A 24,886-nucleotide genomic window follows, 5' to 3' on the forward strand; every position below is an offset into this window, starting at 1 on the left:
GCCTTCGAGGATGATGAGCACTCCCCACCTGGCTCCTTCTTCTGTTTCCTCTTAAAAATTGAAATACACAAATAGGAAGGTTTCCAGGTCTCTGCTCCCATCCCCTTTAGTTACCTTCTATGACACACAAGGAAAACAGAGGAAGAATTCTTTCTATGTGTATAAACTGTGTATTTTTTTTAAACAAGTTTGCCATTTCTTGCTTTGTGCGGTAGCACCAGGAAATGATGAAAATACAGTCTCACTTCCATCGTCTTCTCTAGGTGTTATGTATAATACAATTAAACCAGAGCCCCCCTACACTCCAGAGACCTTTTTGTGATTTCCTCCGACCATTTCATATGCCCTAGTTCAATCTACTGATAGCAAATCAACCTCTGTATACCACACTGCTCCAGTTCACTCTGTTCTTTCATGCCTCACACCCTCCTGCATTTTTAGGGCTCCACACCTTCAAAGCATATTTCACCCCATTCTTCCACCACCTCCATTTTTTTTTTGTTCTCTCCACTTCTGACATGTGTACCCTCTTAGTTATCTTCTCTTCTTTTACCTCTCCATATGCATACTTATCATATTACCAAACATCTCTCTTACTCATCATTTTGTAAACAATAAATCCTCACATCAGGTATTGTCCCCCATCATTTCATTTCCAGCACATCTATGCTCTTCTTTACATTTTTGCATAAGGCCCATGCCTTGCATCCATACAGCACTGGTGGGAATATTATACCATCAAACATACACATCTTTACCCTTAAAGACAATGACCTCTCTCCACATATTCCTCTATGTGTCTTGGAACTTTACCCCCCTCACCCATCCTATGGCTCACTTTAGCTCCCATGGTTCAATTCAGTGCTATATCCACTTTCAGGTATCTAAAAACTCCAATTCCTTCAAGTTCTCTCCAATCAAATCCACGTTTTGAGGGAAACCACAGAAAGGTCTATTGGGCATGGTTGTGATTAGGAGGCTCTGGTTTCAGTGCATTACTCATGGTAATTAGAGAAAGGATATGAGCACATGAGGCCATTTCTTCTGTTTTTTCTGTTCCTAGCGTTGCCTGGTTAACACCGGAAATGGCATACCACTCTCATAATATTCTAGATCTGATTTTCACCTCTTGTCCATCCTGCTGTTACCACACAATCTTGCCCCAAATTGGTTCATATGATCAGACTCTCATAAATGTATCTATTTTAATGGCACCTTCCCCTTCAGGAGCCCCTTTTAAAGATAAATACTGGCACCTTAACAAAGCTGACTGGAATAACTTATGTAAATCCTTTTCTGAGTTTCCTTGGGTAAATTACTCTCATGTGGTGATGCTTCTGTTTCCACCAAATGTATAGCAGAGGTTATTCTTGTAGAAATGGCAGCATTTATCCCTTCTTCCTCCAAGATGACCTCTTCTTCCAAACCATGGTTCAACCATTCCTGTTTTGAGGCCATTCAGGCAAGGGAACAGGCATATCAGCCATGGGAACTCACCTCTGACACTCATTCAGTTTTTATCACAGCCTGTAATCATTACAAAGGAAAATTTTTCTTTATTTTAAGGAAACGAGATAACCTTTCCTCATCATCCAATGATAAGTCTTTCTGGCCTTTAGCTAAGGGCATGTCCAACAACTTCTGTTGCTCTGCCCTTCTTTCACTTTTCCATTTTGATGGTACTATAACTGTCACTCCTATAGACAAAGCAACTCCCTTTGGTTCCTGTTTCTTCTCTAACTCCATCCTGGATGACTCTAACATTCCTTCATCCCCTGATGCCCCTCTTACTAATTTCATGCCCTTCTCTGCCATCTCTTTTTGGGCTGTCCGAAAAGTGCTTCTCTCTCTGATAGCATCCATTCCTGTGTACTGAAAGTGTGTGCCTCTGAACTTGCACTTGTGCATGCTCATCAGTTCTGTCTCTGTTCAAAAACCAAAACGTTTCCTTCTTCTTGGAAGCTTGTGTTGATACATCCCATCTCGAAGAAACTGACCATTCTGACCCCTCTAACTAATGTCCTACTGCTTTGACATTTCTATTTTCAAAGTCCTTAAATCCATCCTCAACTCCCATATCCTTAGACACCTTGAATCTACCAGTCTTCTCCCTGATTACAAGTATGGTTTCCATAAGGTGAGATCCACTGATGATATTCTCTCTTAATCTTAATTTCTGGTCATCATCATCCCTGAAAGATTTTTGGGCATCTTATGTAGATGCCCTTGAAATATCCAAAGATTTTAGCAAGGTGTGGCACAGGGGTCTCATTTCTAAGCTCCCTCCTCTTTTGGTTTTCCTCACTCACTTTGCTCCATCACATCTAGCTTCCTCTCTGGCCAATCTTTCTCTGGTTTTTGATGGGTCAGCCTCCCCCCCTTTCTCCATCAACAGTGCTGTCCTTCAGGGTTCTGTCCTGTCCCCTACAATTTTTCTCCTTTGATTCACAATTTCCTCTCTTCCACAAATAACTAAAAGCACTCATATGCTGACAACTGAACAATGCATTCATCAACATCCTTCAATTCTGCTCCTTCTCTCAGCCTCCCCCCTTTTCTCCATCAACTTCGCTGTCCTTCAGGGTTCTGTCCTGTCCCCTACAATTTTTCTCCTTTTGATTCACAATTTCCTCTCTTCCACAAATAACCAAGTGCACTCATATGCTTACAACAATGCAGTCATCCACATCCTTCAATTCTGTTTCTTCTCTCACTCGATCTGCATCTTGTCTTGACCCAGCTTCCTCAATGAACTCAGACTTGTACAGGATATCTCAGTAAGGAAAATGAAACCTAGCCAATTTATTGCCTCCAAGACCAAGTTTCTACCCACCTCTCTTTTTCAAAAACTCCTCACATTTCTTACCTCTCTTTTGATGGTTCTGTAATTCCACCTACTGACTCAATAAACATACTTAGTGTTACTGCAACATCCATTCTTTCTTGGAAACCCCACATTATGGAAATAGCTAAGTCCTGGGAATCCTGTTTAGATGTTGAAATTTCTTCTCTTCTGAACAGTTGCTCCAATTATACAAAGAATTGATTCGTCCTTGTACAGAGTACTGCTCTCACATCGGGTGGTTCTAGCTCTACATCCTTACTTGACAGAGTTGAACGCAGTCCAAAATATAAATTCGATAAAGGCTAACTTCAACACTACCCTCTTGACCTATGCTACATTGTTGCTTCATTTTCCCTCTTCTACCAGTATCTATTTAGTTTTTGTTCCTGAAAGCTGGCTGCTTATGTGTCCCCACCACTAGCTAGATCACAGGATACTTGGCAAGCTGCAGCGTCACATGATTACTATGTTGTTGTTGGCAACTTAAGGGTGGGCCGCTTTGATAATAGTTTCTTTCCCTACATCTTGGATCTGTGGAACTCTCTACCTCCCTACAATAACTATGACCTGGCACGTTTTGCAAAACAGGTTTTTCACTTCCTCCAAAATTCATGAATACTTTACATTGTCTCTTCTTTTCCCCTTTCATAATCCTCAATTAAGGCTTGGCCTTGATGTGGACTTCTGTCCATGACTAGAAAAAAAAAATCCAAGGTAGCATTGATTTAGTTGTCTAATCCAAAAGTTGCACACACTACACAAAATTTACTTCAAAGCTCAAACTGAGCAATCTCTGATATGAGTGAATATAGTTCATGGATGTAATACCAACAAGTAGGATATGCATTCTGGCCTTTTTACCTGATGATGGTAGATGGTATCTCAGATTCCAGCCAAAACAGGGTCTGTAATTTGTATTTCCCCTATCACTGGAATCCTGCTGATGTTAAGCAACAGGTATGTACGTCATGATCATAAAAGTCAGAACACAATCCATATACTTGGTTCTTTTCAAGTGTATAAGAATTAAAGAAGTTATATACAAATGAAGCTCACTGTATCTCCATACCATCTCGATGTATTTCTGTACCTTAATTTCATAAGAAGTCTCATTTGCAAGCCTCATATGTTTGGACTAAGATTATTTTCTGTCAGCCAACCTGCTTTGGTAGTTGCATTTTATCTTCTGGGACTACATGGCTGGCATATTTAGGAATAGCTATTCAAAGTGAATACTATTTTAGAGTAGTTTGGGCTTTCCATGTTTGAAATCAACTGCTCTGGACAGGAGAGAAACAAAGCTTAGTCTTTCAAGCCTCAATGAGTGTGAAAACAAGTTCTTCAAGTGGAATAATTTCTTTAATCTTCTTCTTTCAAAAAAACTTATTAGATACCCTCACTGCAGTCCTATGTATAGGTGTTTCACACTGTCTAACACTGAATCTTTTATTATATTTCTGACCACTTTATCAATTCCACTCACACTTGAAAATAAGTTAAAATAATCATTCCCTAAACCATATAAATGAAGATAACACGAATAAAATATTACTAAGTAAAAAAATTATTAACTATTTCAAAAACTTTAATTGAAAAATAAAGACATTTACATAAATTCAATAAATAGACTAATAATTTTATACACTCCAAAATGTAAAAGTCATTAGGATGAACCCAAACATTCTTGTAAACAATTAAGTGAAGCTCTGTTGAACAAGGAAAGTTATGATATAGAAAATCACAAACAGCCTAAAGAATAATCTCATTTTTGTAGCTCCGGGGAAGATCCTTGTAGGGTAGTACGATGGAGTTCAGAACTATCACTTCAGGTGGAACATTCACATTGCACCCTGAAGAAAAAATGAAAGTTTAAAGAACAAATGGATAGGAAAAGTTATTCTCTATCATTGCAATGTAAGATGATGTTACCAATTTATTTAATGATATTCAAAGTTAAATTACCACATGCACTACAAAAATTCCATTAAACAATGGAAAACAAGTAATCACAAAGTAACATCCATATACGTATCAGTAACAACAGGAACTAATAATGGATACATTCTTCTGAATTTCACTAGTTTACACTTCAGCAACCTTCCACAAAATGGTACATGAACTAAAGCTATGTTTGAACACCATAAACAATACCACCAAATATCAAAAGAGAGTAATTTCCAACATTTTGATCACAATCTACGATGAATAAAGTAACTTTCAACACATATACGTAAGAATGACTGACTCGAATATATGAACCTCAGCAGACAGTCTACGAAGAATAATCCCAAATATGTATGACTTTTACACCATGTGATTTAAAAAAAATTTTGTAATCATGAAATACAGTGTAAGATACCATATGTATTGATATACAAGAAAGTGATTTTATTTATTTCCAATCTTGATCTGAGAATTACAGAAAATGAGTAATCTCATCAAACAATCTAAAGCCACCATAATTTAACAAAGCTAACAAGAGGAAACAGAAGTTTCAAACATATAAACAAATGGATATACAGGTATGTGATATGCCCCCATCTTTAAACCTGAAACTGGGGTCAACAAACTGAGAAAGCTCACATCTTATAAAAATCCAGTATCATTTGGACAGAAAATTATACAAAACTAAGGCTTGGAACATATATGCACGTATAGAAAAGAGATACAGTTCCATCTCTAAGGATGAGTTGAGGATCACTACGATGACAAAAAATATTTCTTTGAAATCTAACATGATTTTGCATAGCTCGTGCCAAGAAACTGAAGACTGCAACAAATAAATGCATGGACATGAGGATGCATAATTCAGCTTCATCCTTGAGTAGAAGAGTGATGATACTGGTCTCACAAAGGCTACTAAAAATCAAATATGATAGCAAAGAGAAACTTTAGGTCACCAAATGAATAGGGAGGAATGTATAGACAACCCATCAAGTCTTATCTTTAAACTTTAGATGACGACTGATGAAATCTGAAACCTTACTAAACCTAATAATATTCCAGTCTAAGACATGTATTTCTACATAAATATGTGGTTACATTTGTGCACATGCACTATGCACCAATATTGGTTCGCTTTCTCATGTGAATGTCACTTCTAGCATGCTCTGTTTGCAGCAAGAAAATATGGTTTGAAAATTTAGTTATAACATTTTCAACTATTTTTTGACAGATGCAAAGGAAAACCTTTATAAATCTCATCTAATCGATGGATGTTTAATAATATGCATTGTTTTTTGTATATATTGTACCAAAAAATTAACAAATTAAAAGGACACTATTCTGTCCTAAATTGTTTAGCAACATTACATGTATATTACTTAAGTCTGTGTGAGGTGATTTTGAGTGTACATGAGTAAGAATTTATAGCAAATAAGTGCAATATGTAAACAAGTTCAAAATAACTATTCACCTTTTAGATTTCATCTCTATCAAATTTTTTCAATAATATGAAACTATATGTATTCAGTAATCTCATAGTTATCTATCAATCAATGTTACTGAAGTATCATTTACATATAGGTAATTCATAATAACATCAATTCACTGGTCCTTCTGCTATAAATTGTGTCCATACACAAAGTCTTCTGCTATTACTCTGTCTTATACAGTATTCTCAAAATTTTCAGTCTGCTTAACATTATTATATTTTTCCCTTCCACTGACCAATCTCTTTTAAAGTCCAGTATATCTGGACCACCTGTACTACCACATCCAGTCCTCTCTTCCTTCCTATGCATATCATATGAGTTCTTCCCAGGCATCTGGTCATTAATCCTTAACCCTTAAAGAACCCTAGCAATGCTTGTATGAATTGCCTCTTCCTGCCCTCAATTAAGTCTGTAGGAGTAAGTGATCAATATGTAGATTGCCTTGCATTACAAGCAGTGTATTTAGCACTAGGAAAAATTCTAAGAGTTATATTTAACCATGGAGAACAATGGCTTACCCTGTGGGGATCTCAAGTTTACTGGTTGCCTTTTCCTGCCATCATTTAAACTGAAAAGTGTCCTTTATCAATATGCAGTGATACCTCATGTCACAAACAACTACAGTTAGCAATAAGAAAGAATCTTGGGGGTCTCAGTTGCCAACTTAACATTATGGAGAAGATACAACCTTGGTGTACACCCCATATCAGTTAGAAGCTAATTATCCTCTGTAGCACTAAATAGCAGCAAATCAGCAAGTCTTTGTAGCACTAATTACAGTGATACTTATTTGCTGGATGTTGATCTGCTTGCACTGGGAAAAGTTCTTTGTGTGTCAGTAAACCATTAGTGGCAGCAGAAAATGGACAAAGATACATATATGGAAAATCTAACAGGTTTTTCTTATCTTGATATTTCTTACTAACTGAATTTTTGGATGAACCCTGATCCTGAGGACCTCCCTAAAATTACAACCTGTAAATTTAGGGAAAAAAAAGGAAGTAAATTATCCATATTTTGTTGCTGTACATGAATAACTTGGGGTGCCAAACAAGCTTGGCTTATCACTTGTTTGTTAACTTTTATTGATTCATACATCTTCATCTCTTGTCTGTCATCACTTGTGGATCGCTGATACACTAAGAACTTTCCCTGGTGCTAATAGTTCAAGATCTGCCAAATTATTATCCTCATACTTTGTGCCCAAAAGACTAAACACAAACTAGTCACTAACTGGTGGCCATACCTTCCCCATCATGTTATATGTGAGATGCTATAATTCTTTCCTGGTGCTATCTAGAGTTGCATGTAACCTAAGGCATCTACAAATTGATAAAATGCATCTTACGAGTTAAATGAAGGTGGGAAAAGGGTGTTAGTGCAGCATCTGCCAAGAGGCATACTGATGTTCGTAAGTCAACAGTGTGAATCATAAAGAAAAATAAGACAGTCTTTTGAGACAAACAGTTGGCTGGTTACTTTAGAGGAGTACAGAAGCCAACTGCAGAGCATCAGGGGTGATACATTCCTTTTTTGTCCTGTATTGTATATCATTTCTTAAAGTTTTTTATAATAAACATTGTTTTTGAGTACAGAATGCTGATCTCTCATACTGAAGAGCTCATAGTAAGACTTAAGGTATAGCTTTAAAGGGTCACTCTTCCTAAACCCCTATTGGCTATAGGGCTAGTACCTCACCAATCACAGTTTTGCCAAACATGGGTTTTTCCAGGAACATGACTCCTGTGGATGGCAAGGGACCTCTGTATGGGTAACTGACACTCAAAAAATTATATCTTAATGCCAATTACAATTGCTTGTAACATTATATATCTCTACATACCAATAAAAAGTGATACACCTCTTGACTCAATGAATATACCTAGTATTACTGTAACATCCACTCTTTTTTGGAAACCCCACATAATGGGAATAGTTAGGTCTGCGTATTCTATTAGGTCTGCGTATTCTATAAGAAACTGGATGTCCTGTTTAGATGTTAAAACTTCTCTGAACAGTTGCTCCATTTATACAAGGGATTGATTTGTCCTTGTATAGAGTACTGCTCTAACATTTGGGGTGGTTCTAGCTCTGCATCCTTACTTGACAGAGTTGAGTCGAAAGTGGTTCAACTTATAAATTGTCCCAGGCTAACTTCCAAACTTGACTCCCTTGCCCTACACCACAATGCTGGTTCACTTTCTTTCTTCTATAGGTATCACTTTGATTTTTGCTCCTGAGAGCTGGCTGCTTGTGTGCCCTTATCACTAACTAGACTAAGCAATACTCGACAAACTACTGCATTTGATTTATTTTGTGGCTATCAGCAACTCAAGGGTGGGCTTTTTTGATACCTGCTCTCTACCTTCTCATGTCTTTCCCAATAACTATTACCTGGCACATTTCAAAAGAAAGTTTTTCACTTCCTCCAAAATTCGTAATTACCTTCCCATCTTTTCTTTTTTAGTTTCATAATTCTCTCTATATTTCTTATCCATGACTGGAGCCTTAAAAATAAAAAAGTCTCTCTCTCTCTCTCAGTACAGGAACCTCTACCAGGATAGCTGGATCCTGCAGGAGTTATCATCCTTTTCATCCCAAAAGAATAATGTAAGGCTATGGAAAGTGTATGCAAGAGTGTTGTTTGACAGAGTGATGGAAGTTACTGAATGCAGAATAAGTGAGGAGCAAGGGGGTTTCAAGAAAGGTAGATGTGTAGATCTGATTTTCTGTGGTGAAAATGACTGTGGAGAAGTAACTAGCAAAGGGTAAGATGCTGTATGCAGTTTTTATGGCTCTGAAGAGAGCATACAGATATATGGGGTTGGGGGACAACTGTTAGATGGTGTGAACGCCTTCTACAAAGCAGCAAATGCATGTGTGTAAGAGTGGATGGAGAGTTGAGCAAAAGTTTTGGTATACATGTTGGTGTGAAACAGGGCTGTGCAATATTGCCAAGGCTAATTCAACAGATATATAAGGCTTTTTAACATATATATATATATATATATATATATTTTTTTTTTTTTTTTTTTAATACTTTGTCGCTGTCTCCCGCGTTTGCGAGGTAGCGCAAGGAAACAGACGAAAGATATGGCCCAACCCCCCCCATACACATGTACATACACACGTCCACACACGCAAATATACATACCTACACAGCTTTCCATGGTTTACCCCGGACGCTTCACATGCCTTGATTCAATCCACTGACAGCACGTCAACCCCGGTATACCACATCGCTCCAATTCACTCTATTCCTTGCCCTCCTTTCACCCTCCTGCATGTTCAGGCCCCGATCACACAAAATCTTTTTCACTCCATCTTTCCACCTCCAATTTGGTCTCCCTCTTCTCCTCGTTCCCTCCACCTCCAACACGTATATCCTCTTGGTCAATCTTTCCTCACTCATTCTCTCCATGTGCCCAAACCATTTCAAAACACCCTCTTCTGCTCTCTCAACCACGCTCTTTTTATTTCCACACATCTCTCTTACCCTTACGTTACTCACTCGATCAAACCACCTCACACCACACATTGTCCTCAAACATCTCATTTCCAGCACATCCATCCTCCTGCGCACAACTCTATCCATAGTCCACGCCTCGCAACCATACAACACTGTTGGAACCACTACTCCTTCAAACATACCCATTTTTGCTTTCCGAGATAATGTTCTCGACTTCCACACATTCTTCAAGGCTCCCAGAATTTTCGCCCCCTCCCCCAACCTATGATCCACTTCCGCTTCCATGGTTCCATCCGCTGCCAGATCGACTCCCAGATATCTAAAACACTTCACTTCCTCCAGTTTTTCTCCATTCAAACTCACCTCCCAATTGACTTAACCCTCAACCCTACTGTACCTAATAACCTTGCTCTTATTCACATTTACTCTTAACTTTCTTCTTTCACACACTTTACCAAACTCAGTCACCAGCTTCTGCAGTTTCTCACATGAATCAGCCACCAGCGCTGTATCATCAGTGAACAACAACTGACTCACTTCCCAAGCTCTCTCATCCCCAACAGACTTCATACTTGCCCCTCTTTCCAAAACTCTTGCATTCACCTCCCTAACAACCCCATCCATAAACAAATTAAACAACCATGGAGACATCACACACCCCTGCCGCAAACCTACATTCACTGAGAACCAATCACTTTCCTCTCTTCCTACACGTACACATGCCTTACATCCTCGATAAAAACTTTTCATTGCTTCTAACAACTTGCCTCCCACACCATATATTCTTAATACCTTCCACAGAGCATCTCTATCAACTCTATCATATGCCTTCTCCAGATCCATAAATGCTACATACAAATCCATTTGCTTTTCTAAGTATTTCTCACATACATTCTTCAAAGCAAACACCTGATCCACACATCCTCTACCACTTCTGAAACCACACTGCTCTTCCCCATATCCCCAGGGAAATATATATTCCCAGTCCTCTGTTCTTAATGCTACCTCGCTGACGCGGGAAATGGCGAATAGTATGAAACAAAGAAAGAAAGATATATATATATATATATATATATATATATATATATATATATATATATATATATATATTATCCCTGGGGATAGGGGAGAAAGAATACTTCCCACGTATTCCCTGCGTGTCGTAGAAGGCAACTAAAAGGGGAGGGAGCGGGGGGGCTGGAAAGCCTCCCTTGTTTTTTTTTTTTGTTTTTTTTTTAATTTTCCAAAAGACGGAACAGAGAAGGGGGCCAGGTGAGGATATTCCCTCAGAGGCCCAGTCCTCTGTTCTTAACGCTACCTTGCTAATGCGGGAAATGGCGAATAGTTTGAAAGAAAAGAAAGAAATATATATATATATATATATATATATATATATATATATATATATATATATATATATATATATATATATATATATATACATACATGGATGGCACAATTAAAGGCTTAAAGGTAAGAAGTGGGAGCTGGAGTTCACCTGTTATGGAGACTTTTGCTGTGGCCACCCTCTCTAGGGAGTTCTCAAAAGGAACAGGTATCAGAAATATATATAGATAGATAGTGATAAGAGAGGTGAGAGCAAAACTAGGGAAAGGGTGTGCAGAGATGGAGTGTGGTGGTAAGTTATGGTGGCTAGTGACAAGCCTGTCTGCAGATGATACTGTGTTATATGCTGAGAGTGAAGAAGAGTGAAGGTTGTACGTGTGTTTTATGATGCATGGAAGCATAGGCAATTGAAGATTAATGCAAGTAATAGTACAGTCATGGTGACTGAAAGGGTACAGAGTGAAAGTACAGATTTTGCAAAACCCTATGGAATGGAGAGAGAAAGTGAACTAAACTTACAGATATGGGAGGAGAAAGACTGGAAGAGGTGAGAGAATTTAAGTATTTACGAGCTATTTTGGGTAAGTCTGGTGACATGGATGGAGATATAATGGAGAGAGCAGTGCAGGGTAGAAGAGTCATAGGGACCCTTAACAGAACAGTGAAAGGTAGAGATGTAAGTATGAAAGTGTAAAAAGGATTAAGGGACACCACAGTCCTCCTGACCTATGAAGCCAAAATATAGACATGAGGCTGGTCACAGAGGTCAAGAATCCAGACTATGGAAATAAGCTATTTGAAAGGAACATGTGTTCTGTCTAGATGAAATGAAGAGAGAAGTGTGGGGGTGTATGAGAGATATGGTATGTCAGAGAATGCATCAGGAATGAATTGTGGAAAGGTAGAGTGGGTGAAACATAATACTTTGAGGTGGCTCAGGCATGTGGAAAGAATGCAAGACAGAAGTTTACAAGGAGAATGTATAGTACAATCAAAGGGGTTGGTGTGAGAACAAGAACACATGTGACATGGGAAATGAAGTGGAAAAGTGCTGCAGGGAGAGAAATTGTGGAAGAATGCTTGAAATGGTGTATGCGAGGAAAGTATGTAGGGCAGGGATAAGTGGAGCCTCATTTGCTGTGGCCACCCCCTTGGTGAGAGCTCCTGGAGGGGAATGGGTCCCGTTTTTACTTTTCCAAAATAAAAAACAGAGAAGGGGGCCAAGTGAGGGTATTCCCTCTAAGGCTCAGCGCTCTGTAATCTTAATGCTACCTCACTAAAGTGGGAAATGGCAAATGTATGAAAAAAAAAAAAGATTTTGAGTGATCGGGGCCTGAACATGCAGGAGGATGTGAAGTATTTTAGATATCTAGGAGTGTATCTGGCAGCAGATGGAACCATGAAAGCGGAAGTGAATCACAGGGTGGGGGAGGGGGCAAAAATTCTGGGAGCCTTGAAGAATGTTTGGAAGTCGAGAACATTATCTTGGAAAGCAAAAATGGGTATGTTTGAAGGAATGGTTATTCCAACAATATTGTGTGGTTGCGAGGCGTGGGCTATGGATAGAGTTGTGTGCAGGAGGGTGGATGTGCTGGAAATGAAATGTTTGAGGACAATATGTGGTGTGAGATGGTTTGATAGAGTAAGTAATGTAAGGGTGAGAGAGATGTGTGGAAATAAAAAGAGTATGGTTGAGAGAGCAGAAGAGAGTGTTTTGAAATGGTTTGGTCACATGGAGAGAATGAGTTAGGAAAGATTGACCAAGGGGATATATGTGTCAGGGGTGGAGGGAACAAGGAGAAGTGGGAGACCAAATTGGAGGTGGAACGATGGAGTAAAAAAGATTCTGAGTGATCGGGGCCTGAACATGCAGGAGGGTGAAAGGCGTGCAAGGAATAGAGTGAATTGGAACGATGTGGTATACCGGGGTCGAGGTGCTGTCAATGGATTGAACCAGGGCATGTGAAGCGTCTGGGGTAAACCATGGAAAGTTCTGTGGGGCATGGATGTGGAAAGGGAGCTATGGTTTCGGTGCATTTCTACATGTCAGCTAGAGACTGAGTGTGAACGAATGGGGCCTTTGTTGTCTTTTCCTAGCACTACCCCACACACATGAGGGGGGAGGGGGTTGTTATTCCATGTGTGGCGAGGTGGCGATGGGAATAAAATAAAGGCAGACAGTATGAATTATGTACATGTGTATATATGTATACGTCTGGGTGTGTATATATATGTGTACAGTGAGATGTATAGGTATGTATATTTGCATGTGTGGACGTGTATGTATATACATGTGTATGTGGGTGGGTTGGGCCATTCTTTTGTCTGTTTCCTTGTGCTACCTCGCTAACACGGGAGACAGCAACAAAGCAAAAATAAATAAATATGCCCACCAGTGATGCTACTACGTTTGTGAATCAAGAACCATTACAAAACAAACCCCGCCAGGTGGTAGAGTGTCCCGCAGTGTATCGAGACAGACTTCCCCAGAACTTTTTTAAAGGGGAAGTAAATGTTTATTGTTGTGTTACTGGAGTGATAGTTTTCATACATGGTGCTTTGACAAGAAAATAGTGAAATTGGAAAAAAAAAATGTAGCTTAGACATTGAAGCTTATTGATACAGTGGTTAAATTGATGAGAACTACTATTGACGTTTGTGTAAATAAATTATACATTTCCCTTTCCATAGCCGGAGGTTGAACCATTATGTGACATTCATTTTCTCATTTCAAGCTAGAAGTTTCAGTTTTCTAAATTATTTCTTACTTTTTTCATATGTATGTATATGTGTGTGTGTGTATATGTGCGTGTGTATGTGTATGTATATATATATGTATATATATATATATTATCCCTGGGGATAGGGGTGAAAGAATACTTCCCACGCATTCCTCGCGTGTCGTAGAAGGCGACTAGAGGGGACGGGAGCGGGGGGGCCAGAAATCCTCCCCTCCTTGTATTTTTTAACTTTCTAAAATGGGAAACAGAAGAAGGAGTCACGCGGGGAGTGCTCATCCTCCTCGAAGGCTCAGACTGGGGTGTCTAAATGTGTGTGGATGTAACCAAGATGTGAAAAAAGGAGAGATAGGTAGTATGTTTGAGGAAAGGAACCTGGATGTTTTGGCTCTGAGTGAAACGAAGCTCAAGGGTAAAGGGGAAGAGTGGTTTGGGAATGTCTTGGGAGTAAAGTCAGGGGTTAGTGAGAGGACAAGAGCAAGGGAAGGAGTAGCAGTACTCCTGAAACAGGAGTTGTGGGAGTATGTGATAGAATGTAAGAAAGTAAATTCTATATTAATATGGGTAAAACTGAAAGTTGATGGAGAGAGATGGGTGATTATTGGTGCATATGCACCTGGGCATGAGAAGAAAGATCATGAGAGGCAAGTGTTTTGGGAGCAGCTGAATGAGTGTGTTAGTGGTTTTGATGCACGAGACCAGGTTATAGTGATGGGTGATTTGAATGCAAAGGTGAGTAATGTGGCAGTTGAGGAAATAATTGGTATACATGGGGTGTTCAGTGTTGTAAATGGAAATGGTGAAGAGCTTGTAGATTTATGTGCTGAAAAAGGACTGGTGATTGGGAATACCTGGTTTAAAAAGCGAGATATACATAAGTATACGTATGTAAGTAGGAGAGATGGCCAGAGAGGGTTATTGGATTACGTGTTAATTGACAGGCGCGCGAAAGAGAGACTTTTGGATGTTAATGTGCTGAGAGGTGCAACTGGAGGGATGTCTGATCATTATCTTGTGGAGGCTAAGGTGAAGATTTGTATGGGTTTTCAGAAAAGAAGAGTGAATGTTGGGGTGAAGAGGGTGGTGAGAGTAAGTGAGCTTGGGAAGGAGACTTGTGTGAGGAAGTACCAGGAGAGACTGAGTACAGAATGGAAAAAGGTGAGAACAATGGAAGTAAGGGGAGTGGGGGAGGAATGGGATGTATTTAGGGAATCAGTGATGGATTGCGCAAAAGATGCTTGTGGCATGAGAAGAGTGGGAGATGGGTTGATTAGAAAGGGTAGTGAGTGGTGGGATGAAGAAGTAAGATTATTAGTGAAAGAGAAGAGAGAGGCATTTGGACGATTTTTGCAGGGAAAAAATGCAATTGAGTGGGAGATGTATAAAAGAAAGAGACAGGAGGTCAAGAGAAAGGTGCAAGAGGTGAAAAAGAGGGCAAATGAGAGTTGGGGTGAGAGAGTATCATTAAATTTTAGAGAGAATAAAAAGATGTTCCGGAAGGAGGTAAATAAAGTGCGTAAGACAAGGGAGCAAATGGGAACTTCAGTGAAGGGCGCAAATGGGGAGGTGATAACAAGTAGTGGTGATACGAGAAGGAGATGGAGTGAGTATTTTGAAGGTGTGTTGAATGTGTTTGATGATAGAGTGGCAGATATAGGGTGTTTTGGTCGAGGTGGTGTGCAAAGTGAGAGGGTTAGGGAAAATGATTTGGTAAACAGAGAAGAGGTAGTAAAAGCTTTGCGGAAGATGGAAGCCGGCAAGGCAGCAGGTTTGGATGGTATTGCAGTGGAATTTATTAAAAAAGGGGGTGACTGTATTATTGACTGGTTGGTAAGGTTATTTAATGTATGTATGACTCATGGTGAGGTGCCTGAGGATTGGCGGAATGCGTGCATAGTGCCATTGTACAAAGGCAAAGGGGATAAGAGTGAGTGCTCAAATTACAGAGGTATAAGTTTGTTGAGTATTCCTGGTAAATTATATGGGAGGGTATTGATTGAGAGGGTGAAGGCATGTACAGAGCATCAGATTGGGGAAGAGCAGTGTGGTTTCAGAAGCGGTAGAGGATGTGTGGATCAGGTGTTTGCTTTGAAGAATGTATGTGAGATATACTTAGAAAAGCAAATGGATTTGTATGTAGCATTTATGGATCTGGAGGAGGCATATGATAGAGTTGATAGAGATGCTCTGTGGAAGGTATTAAGAGTATATGGTGTGGGAGGCAAGTTGTTAGAAGCAGTGAAAAGTTTTTATCGAGGATGTAAGGCATGTGTACGTGTAGGAGGAGAGGAAAGTGATTGGTTCTCAGTGAATGTAGGTTTGCGACAGGGGTGTGTGATGTCTCCATGTTGTTTAATTTGTTTATGGATGGGGTTGTTAGGGAGGTGAATGCAAGAGTTTTGGAAAGAGGGGCAAGTATGAAGTCTGTTGGGGATGAGAGAGCTTGGGAAGTGAGTCAGTTGTTGTTTGCTGATGATACAGCGCTGGTGGCTGATCCGTGTGAGAAACTGCAGAAGCTGGTGACTGAGTTTGGTAAAGTGTGTGAAAGAAGAAAGTTAAGAGTAAATGTGAAAAAGAGCAAGGTTATTAGGTACAGTAGGGTGGAGGGTCAAGTCAATTGGGAGGTAAGTTTGAATGGAGAAAAATTGGAGGAAGTAAAGTGTTTTAGATATGTGGGAGTGGATCTGGCAGCGGATGGAACCATGGAAGCGGAAGTGAATCATAGGGTGGGGGAGGGGGCGAAAATTCTGGGAGCCTTGAAGAATGTTTGGAAGTCGAGAACATTATCTCGGAAAGCAAAAATGGGTATGTTTAAAGGAATAGTGGTTCCAACAATGTTGTGTGGTTGCAAGGCGTGGGCTATGGATAGAGTTGTGCGCAGGAGGGTGGATGTGCTGGAAATGAGATGTTTGAGGACAATATGTGGTGTGAGGTGGTTTGATCGAGTAAGTAATGTAAGGGTAAGAGAGATGTGTGGAAATAAAAAGAGTGTGGTTGAGAGAGCAGAAGAGGGTGTTTTGAAATGGTTTGGTCACATGGAGAGAATGAGTGAGGAAAGATTGACAAAGAGGATATATGTGTCAGAGGTGGAGGGAACGAGGAGAAGTGGGAGACCAAATTGGAGGTGGAAAGATGGACTGAAAAAGATTTTGAAGGTGAAAGGCGTGCAAGGAATAGAGTGAATTGGAACGATGTGGTATACCAGGGTCGATGTGCTGTCAATGGATTGAACCAGGGCATGTGAAGCGTCTGGGGTAAACCATGGAAAGTTCTGTGGGGCCTGGATGTGGAAAGGGAGCTGTGGTTTCGGTGCATTATTATATGACATCTAGAGACTGAGTGTGAACGAATGGAGCCTTTGTTGTCTTTTCCTAGCGCTACCTCGCACACATGAGGGGGGAGGGGGTTGTTATTCCATGTGTGGCGGGGTGGCGATGGGAATAAATAAGGGCAGACAGTATGAATTATGTACATGTGTATATATGTATATTTCTGTGCGTGTATATATATGTGTACATTGAGATGTATAGGTATGTATATTGCGTGTGTGGACGTGTATGTATATACATATGTATGTGGGTGGGTTGGGCCATTCTTTCGTCTGTTTCCTTGCACTACCTTGCTAACGCGGGAGACAGCAACAAAGCAAAATAAATAAATAAATAAATAAATATATATACAAAGGCAAAGGGGATAAAGGTGAGTGATCTAATTACAGAGGTATAAGTTTGTTGAGTATTCCTGGTAAATCATATGGGAGGGTACTGATTGAGAGGGTGAAGGCATGTACAGAGCATCAGATTGGGGAAGAGCAGTATGGTTTCAGAAATGGTAGATGTGTGGATCAGGTGTTTGTTTTGAAGAATGTATGTGAGAAATACTTAGAAAAACAAATGGATTTGTATGTAGCATTTATGGATCTGGAGAAAGAATATGATAGAATTGATAGAGATGCTCTGTGGAAGGTATTATGAGTATATGGTGTGGGAGGCAAGTTGCTAGAAGCAGTGAAAAGTTCTTATTGAGGATGTAAGGCATGTGTATGAGTAGTAAGAGAGGAAAGTGATTGGTTCTCAGTGAATGTCAGTTTGCAGCAGGGGTGCGTGATGTCTCCATGGTTGTTTAATTTGTTTATGGATGGGGTTGTTAGTGAGGTGAATGCAAGAGTTTTGGAGAGAGGGGCAAGTATGCAGTCTGTTGTGGATGAGAGGGCTTGGGAAGTGAGTCAGTTGTTGTTCACTGATGATATAGCACTGTTGGCTGATTTGGGTGAGAAACTGCAGAAGCTGGTGAGTTTGGTAAAGTGTGTGAAAGATGAAAGTTTAGAGTAAATGTGAATAAGAGCAAGGTTATTAGATTCAGTAGGGTTGAGGGACAAGTCAACTGGGAGGTAAGTTTGAATGGAAAAAAACTGGAGGAAGTGAAGTGTTTTAGATATCTGGGAGTGTTTGGCAGCAGATGGAACCATGGATGCGGAAGTGAGTCAAAGGGTGGGGGAGGAGGCGAAAGTTCTGGGAGAGATGAAATGTGTGTGGAAGGTGAGAACATTATCTTGGAAAGCAAAAATGGGCATGTTTGAAGGAATAGTGGTTCAACAATGTTATATAGTTGCAAGGCGTGGGCTACAGATAGGGTTGTGCGGAGGAGGGTGGATGTGTTGGAAATGAGATGTTTGAGAAAAATATGTGGTGTGAGGTGGTTTGACCGAGTAAGTAATAAAAGGGTAAGACAGATGTGTGGTAATAAAAAGAGTGTGGTTGACAGAGCAGAAGAGGGTTTATTGAAATGGTTTGGTCACATGGAGAGAATGAGTGAGGAAAGATTGACAAAGAGGATATATGTGTCAGAGGTGGAGGGAATGAGGAGAAGTGGGAGACCAAATTGGAGGTGGAAGGATGAAGTGAAAAAGATTTTGAGCAATTGAGGCCTGGACATGTAGGAGGGTGAAAGGCATGCAAGGAAAAGAGTGAACTGGAATGATGTGATATACTGGGGTCAATATTCTGTCAATGGATTGAACCAGAGCATGTGAAGTGTCTAGGGTAAACCATGGAAAGTTTTGTGAGGCCTGGATTTGGAAAGGGAGCTGTGGTTTTGGTGCATTATACATGACAGCTAGAGACTGGGTGTGAACGAATGTGGCCTTTGTTGCCTTTTGCTAGCCCTACCTCATGTGTGTGTGGGGGGGAGGGGGTTGTCATTTCATGTGTGGCGGGTGGCAACGGGAATGAATAAAGGCAGCAAGTATGAATTATGTACATGTGAATATATGTATATGTCTGTGTGTGTATATATATATGCATGTGTATGTGGATGGGGTGGGCCTTTCTTTCATCTGCTAATACGGGAGACAGCAACAAAGTATAATAAATAAAATAAATATGAATATATGCCTATAAGTCCACGGGGAAAATGAAACACAATAAGTTCCCAAGTGCACTTTTGTGTAATAATCACATCATCAGGGGAGACACAAGAGAGAAATATAACAGTCAGTTGATATACAACATAGCTAGAACGCCATTTGGTAAACGTGATTGTCCAAGACAGACAACGAGCGAATCGTAAACTTATTATGTGGACAAAAACGTGAATTATTCACAAATTTTCAACAATAAAGTTATCCAATTTGTATAGACCTTTACTAATATTAAGATTACAATTCTTTGTGTATTTGATGATACAAGATTCAATGATATTTCTCTTGGTACTGGATTAGAGTTAATAACTGAGAATGCATTAATCCAGTCAATACAATGATCATAGTTTTTAATGTGATTAAACAAGGCATTTGATTCTTGTCCTGTTCTTATACTATATCTATGTTGCTTAAGTCTAACAGAAAGATCCTTACCAGCCTGCCCAACATAAAACTTATTACAATTTCTACATGGCATTTTATAGAGGCACCCAGGAGAATTTTCAGGTGAGTTCCTGATTAAGATACTGTTTATAGTATTATTGTTGCTGATGGCAACATTTATATTAAAGGATTTAAGCAACATACGAAGTAAAGCAAAATTATTATCAAATGGGAGAACTAAAAGATTCTTGGTGTCAATGGGAGGTTTGGGCTCAACTCTATAAAATGATTTCTTTGCTAACTTAAGGAATTTATCAATGAAAGATCTAGGGTACTTTAACTTAGATCCAATAGAATATATCTTCTCAAACTCATCATCAATATACTCTGGACTGCAAATACGTAATGCCCTAAGGAACATAGATTGAAATGATGATAATCTAACTCTGTTATGTTGAGTAAAAATGGATATATGAGCAAACATTGGTAAGTTTTTTGTATATGCTAAACTTAAACTTCTTTCCTTTCCTACAGATCATGCAATTTGATGTTTTGGATGATATTCATTTACCTGTTTCAAAGTCCGTTTTCATTGAACTGATAAAATTGTGTATAAAAGACTGTGTATTTCAATTCAATGGAGATTATTATGCACAAAAATTTGGTATGGCAGCGGGTAACCCTCTTTCACCGGCACTAAGTAATCTTTATATGGAATTTTTTGAAACAAAATTACTAAAGGATATCTCACCTTCTAATGCAATTTGGTTTAGGTATGTAGATGTTCTTTATGTTTGGCCAACAAATGAAAATTTACAAACATTTCTCCCCTTACTTAACAATTTAGTACCTTCCATCAAATTTAATGTAGAAAATGAAAATAATGGTATGTTACCATTTTTAGATTGCATGATCCATAGGAAAGGAAACAAGTTTTAAGTTTAGCATATCCAGAAAACCTACCAATGTAAACTCATATATCCATTTTTACTCATCTCAACATGACAGAGTTAAATTATCATCATTTCAATCTATGTTCCTTAGGGCATTACATATTTGCAGTCCAGAGTATATTGATGATGAGTTTGAGAAGACATATTCTAATGGATCTAAGTTAAGGTACCCTAGATCTTTCATTGATAAATCCCTTAAGTTAGCAAAGAAATCATTTTATAGAGTTGAGCTCAAACCATCCATTGTATTAACTTTCTAAAATGGGAAACAGAAGAAGGAGTCACGCGGGGAGTGATCATCCTCCTCGAAGGCTCAGAGTGGGGTGCCTAAATGTGTGTGGATGTAACCAAGATGTGAAAAAAGGAGAGATAGGTAGTATGTTTGAGGAAAGGAACCTGGATGTTTTGGCTCTGAGTGAAACGAAGCTCAAGGGTAAAGGGGAAGAGTGGTTTGGAAATGTCTGGGGAGTGAAGTCAGGGGTTAGTGAGAGGACAAGAGCAAGGGAAGGAGTAGCAATACTCCTGAAACAGGAGTTGTGGGAGTATGTGATAGAATGTAAGAAAGTAAATTCTCGATTAATATGGGTAAAACTGAAAGTTGATGGGGAGAGGTGGGTGATTATTGGTGCATATGCACCTGGGCATGAGAAGAAAGATCATGAGAGGCAAGTGTTTTGGGAGCAGCTAAATGAGTGTGTTAGCGGTTTTGATGCACGAGACCGGGTTATAGTGATGGGTGATTTGAATGCAAAGGTGAGTAATGTGGCAGTTGAGGGAATAATTGGTATGCATGGGGTGTTCAGTGTTGTAAATGGAAATGGTGAAGAGCTTGTAGATTTATGTGCTGAAAAAGGACTGATGATTGGGAATACCTGGTTTAAAAAGCGAGATATACATAAGTATACTTATGTAAGTAGGAGAGATGGCCAGAGAGCGTTATTGGATTACGTGTTAATTGACAGGCGTGCGAAAGAGAGACTTTTGGATGTTAATGTGCTGAGAGGTGCAACTGGAGGGATGTCTGATCATTATCTTGTGGAGGCTAAGGTGAAGATTAGTATGGGTTTTCAGAAAAGAGGAGTGAATGTTGGGGTGAAGGTGGTGAGAGTAAGTGAGCTTGGGAAGGAGACCTGTGTGGGGAAGTACCAGGAGAGACTGTGTACAGAATGGAAAAAGGTGAGAACAATGGAAGTAAGGGGAGTCGGGGAGGAATGGGATGTATTTAGGGAATCAGTGATGGATTGCGCAAAAGATGCTTGTGGCATGAAAAGAGTGGGAGGTGGGCTGTTTAGAAAGGGTAGTGAGTGGTGGGATGAAGAAGTAAGAGTATTAGTGAAAGAGAAGAGAGAGGCATTTGGACGATTTTTGCAGGGAAAAAATGCAATTGAGTGGGAGAAGTATAAAAGAAAGAGACAGGAGGTCAAGAGAAAGGTGCAAGAGGTGAAAAAAAGGGCAAATGAGAGTTGGGGTGAGAGACTATCAGTAAATTTTAGGGAGAATAAAAAGATGTTCTGGAAGGAGGTAAATAGGGTGCGTAAGACAAGGGAGCAAATGGGAACTTCAGTGAAGGGCGTAAATGGGGAGGTGATAACAAGTAGCGGTGATGTGAGAAGGAGATGGAATGAGTATTTTGAAGGTTTGTTGAATGTGTCTGATGACAGAGTGGCAGATATAGGGTGTTTTGGTCGAGGTGGTGTGCAAAGTGAGAGGGTTAGGGAAAATGATTTGGTAAACAGAGAAGAGGTAGTAAAAGCTTTGCGGAAGATGAAAGCCGGCAAGGCAGCAGGTTTGGATGGTATTGCAGTGGAATTTATTAAGAAAGGGGGTGACTGTATTGTTGACTGGTTGGTAAGGTTATTTAATGTATGTATGACTCATGGTGAGGTGCCTGAGGATTGGCGGAATGCGTGCATAGTGCCATTGTACAAAGGCAAAGGGGAAAAGAGTGAGTGCTCAAATTACAGAGGTATAAGTTTGTTGAGTATTCCTGGTAAATTATATGGGAGGGTATTGATTGAGAGGGTGAAGGCATGTACAGAGCATCAGATTGGGGAAGAGCAGTGCGGTTTCAGAAGTGGTAGAGGATGTGTGGATCAGGTGTGTGCTTTGAAGAATGTATGTGAGAAGTACTTAGAAAAGCAAATGGATTTGTATGTAGCATTTATGGATCTGGAGAAGGCATATGATAGAGTTGATAGAGATGCTCTGTGGAAGGTATTAAGAATATATGGTGTGGGAGGCAAGTTGTTAGAAGCAGTGAAAAGTTTTTATCGAGGATGTAAGGCATGTGTACGTGTAGGAAGAGAGGAAAGTGATTGGTTCTCAGTGAATGTAGGTTTGCGGCAGGGGTGTGTGATGTCTCCATGGTTGTTTAATTTGTTTATGGATGGGGTTGTAAAGGAGGTAAATGCAAGAGTCCTGGAAAGAGGGGCAAGTATGAAGTCTGTTGGGGATGAGAGAGCTTGGGAAGTGAGTCAATTGTTGTTCGCTGATGATACAGCGCTGGTGGCTGATTCATGTGAGAAACTGCAGAAGCTGGTGACTGAGTTTGGTAAAGTGTGTGGAAGAAGAAAGTTGAGAGTAAATGTGAATAAGAGCAAGGTTATTAGGTACAGTAGGGGTGAGGGTCAAGTCAATTGGGAGGTGAGTTTCAATGGAGAAAAACTGGAGGAAGTGAAGTGTTTTAGATATCTGGGAGTGGATCTGTCAGCGGATGGAACCATGGAAGCGGAAGTGGATCATAGGGTGGGGGAGGGGGCGAAAATTTTGGGAGCCTTGAAAAATGTGTGGAAGTCGAGAACATTATCTCGGAAAGCAAAAATGGGTATGTTTGAGGGAATAGTGGTTCCAACAATGCTGTATAGTTGCGAGGCGTGGGCTATGGATAGAGATGTGCGCAGGAGGATGGATGTGCTGGAAATGAGATGTTTGAGGACAATGTGTGGTGTGAGGTGGTTTGATCGAGTAAGTAACGTAAGGGTAAGAGAGATGTGTGGAAATAAAAAGAGCGTGGTCGAGAGAGCAGAAGAGGGTGTTTTGAAATGGTTTGGGCACATGGAGAGAATGAGTGAGGAGAGATTGACCAAGAGGATATATGTGTCGGAGGTGGAGGGAACGAGGAGAAGAGGGAGACCAAATTGGAGGTGGAAAGATGGAGTGAAAAAGATTTTGTGTGATCGGGGCCTGAACATGCAGGAGGGTGAAAGGAGGGCAAGAAATAGAGTGAATTGGAGTCATGTGGTATACAGGGGTTGACGTGCTGTCAGTGGATTGAAGCAAGGCATGTGAAGCGTCTGGGGTAAACCATGGAAAGCTGTGTAGGTATGTATATTTGCGTGTGTGGACGTGTGTATGTACATGTGTATGGGGGGGGGGGTTGGGCCATTTCTTTCGTCTGTTTCCTTGCGCTACCTCGCAAACGCGGGAGACAGCGACAAAGTATAAAAAAAAAAAAAAAAAAAAAACTTTACTTCCCATGTTGCTTAAATCCTTTGATGTAAATGTTGCCTTCAGCAACAATAATACTATAAACAATATCTTAATCAGGAACTCACCAGAAAATTCTCCTGGGTGCATCTACATAAAAGTGCCTTGTAGAAAATGTGATAAGTTTTATGTTGGGCAGACTGGTAAGGATCTTTCTGATCTTTCTGTTAGACTTAAGCAACATAAACATAGTATATGAACAGGACAAGAATCAAATGCCTTGTGTAATCACGATAAAAACTATGATCATTGTACTGACTGGAGTAATGCCATCTCAGTTATTAACTCTAACTCCAGTGCCACAAGAAATATCATTGAATCTTCTATTATCAAATACAAAAAGAATTATAATCTTAATATCAGTGGTCTATACAAATTGGATAACTTTGTTGTAGATAAAATTTGTAAACAAGTCACCTTCTTGTTCACATAATAAGTTTATAATACACTCGTTGTCTATCTTGAACAATCACGTTTACCAAATGGCGTCCTAGCTATGTCTCTTTGTTGTATATCAACTGACTGTTATATTTCTCTCTTGTGTCTCCCCTGATGATGTGATTATTACATGAAAGTGCACTTGGGAACTTATCGTGTTTCATTTTCCCCGTGAACTCATAGGAATACATATACATACATAGACTTATATATGTGTGTGTATATATATATATATATATATATATATATATATATATATATATATATATATATATATATATATATATATACATTTTATTTTTTATTTATTATACTTTGTCGCTGTCTCCCGCGTTTGCGAGGTAGCGCAAGGAAACAGACGAAAGAAATGGCC

At 39.7% G+C, this 24,886-nt stretch overlaps 1 long non-coding RNA gene across 1 annotated transcript in view; it reads right to left on the reverse strand.

Moving 5' to 3' along the window:
* Window positions 1–4,409: 4,409 nt before the first annotated feature.
* LOC139766037 (uncharacterized) overlaps window positions 4,410–24,886 on the reverse strand; it is a 39,321-nt gene continuing 18,844 nt past the window's right edge. Inside the window, exon 2 of the long non-coding RNA XR_011716772.1 lies at window positions 4,410–4,695. This is a non-coding gene — a long non-coding RNA (uncharacterized lncRNA). The remainder of the gene's footprint in view (window positions 4,696–24,886) is intronic.

The sequence above is a fragment of the Panulirus ornatus genome, chromosome 56 (assembly GCF_036320965.1).
Source record: "Panulirus ornatus isolate Po-2019 chromosome 56, ASM3632096v1, whole genome shotgun sequence".
Lineage (NCBI taxonomy): Eukaryota > Metazoa > Arthropoda > Malacostraca > Decapoda > Palinuridae > Panulirus > Panulirus ornatus.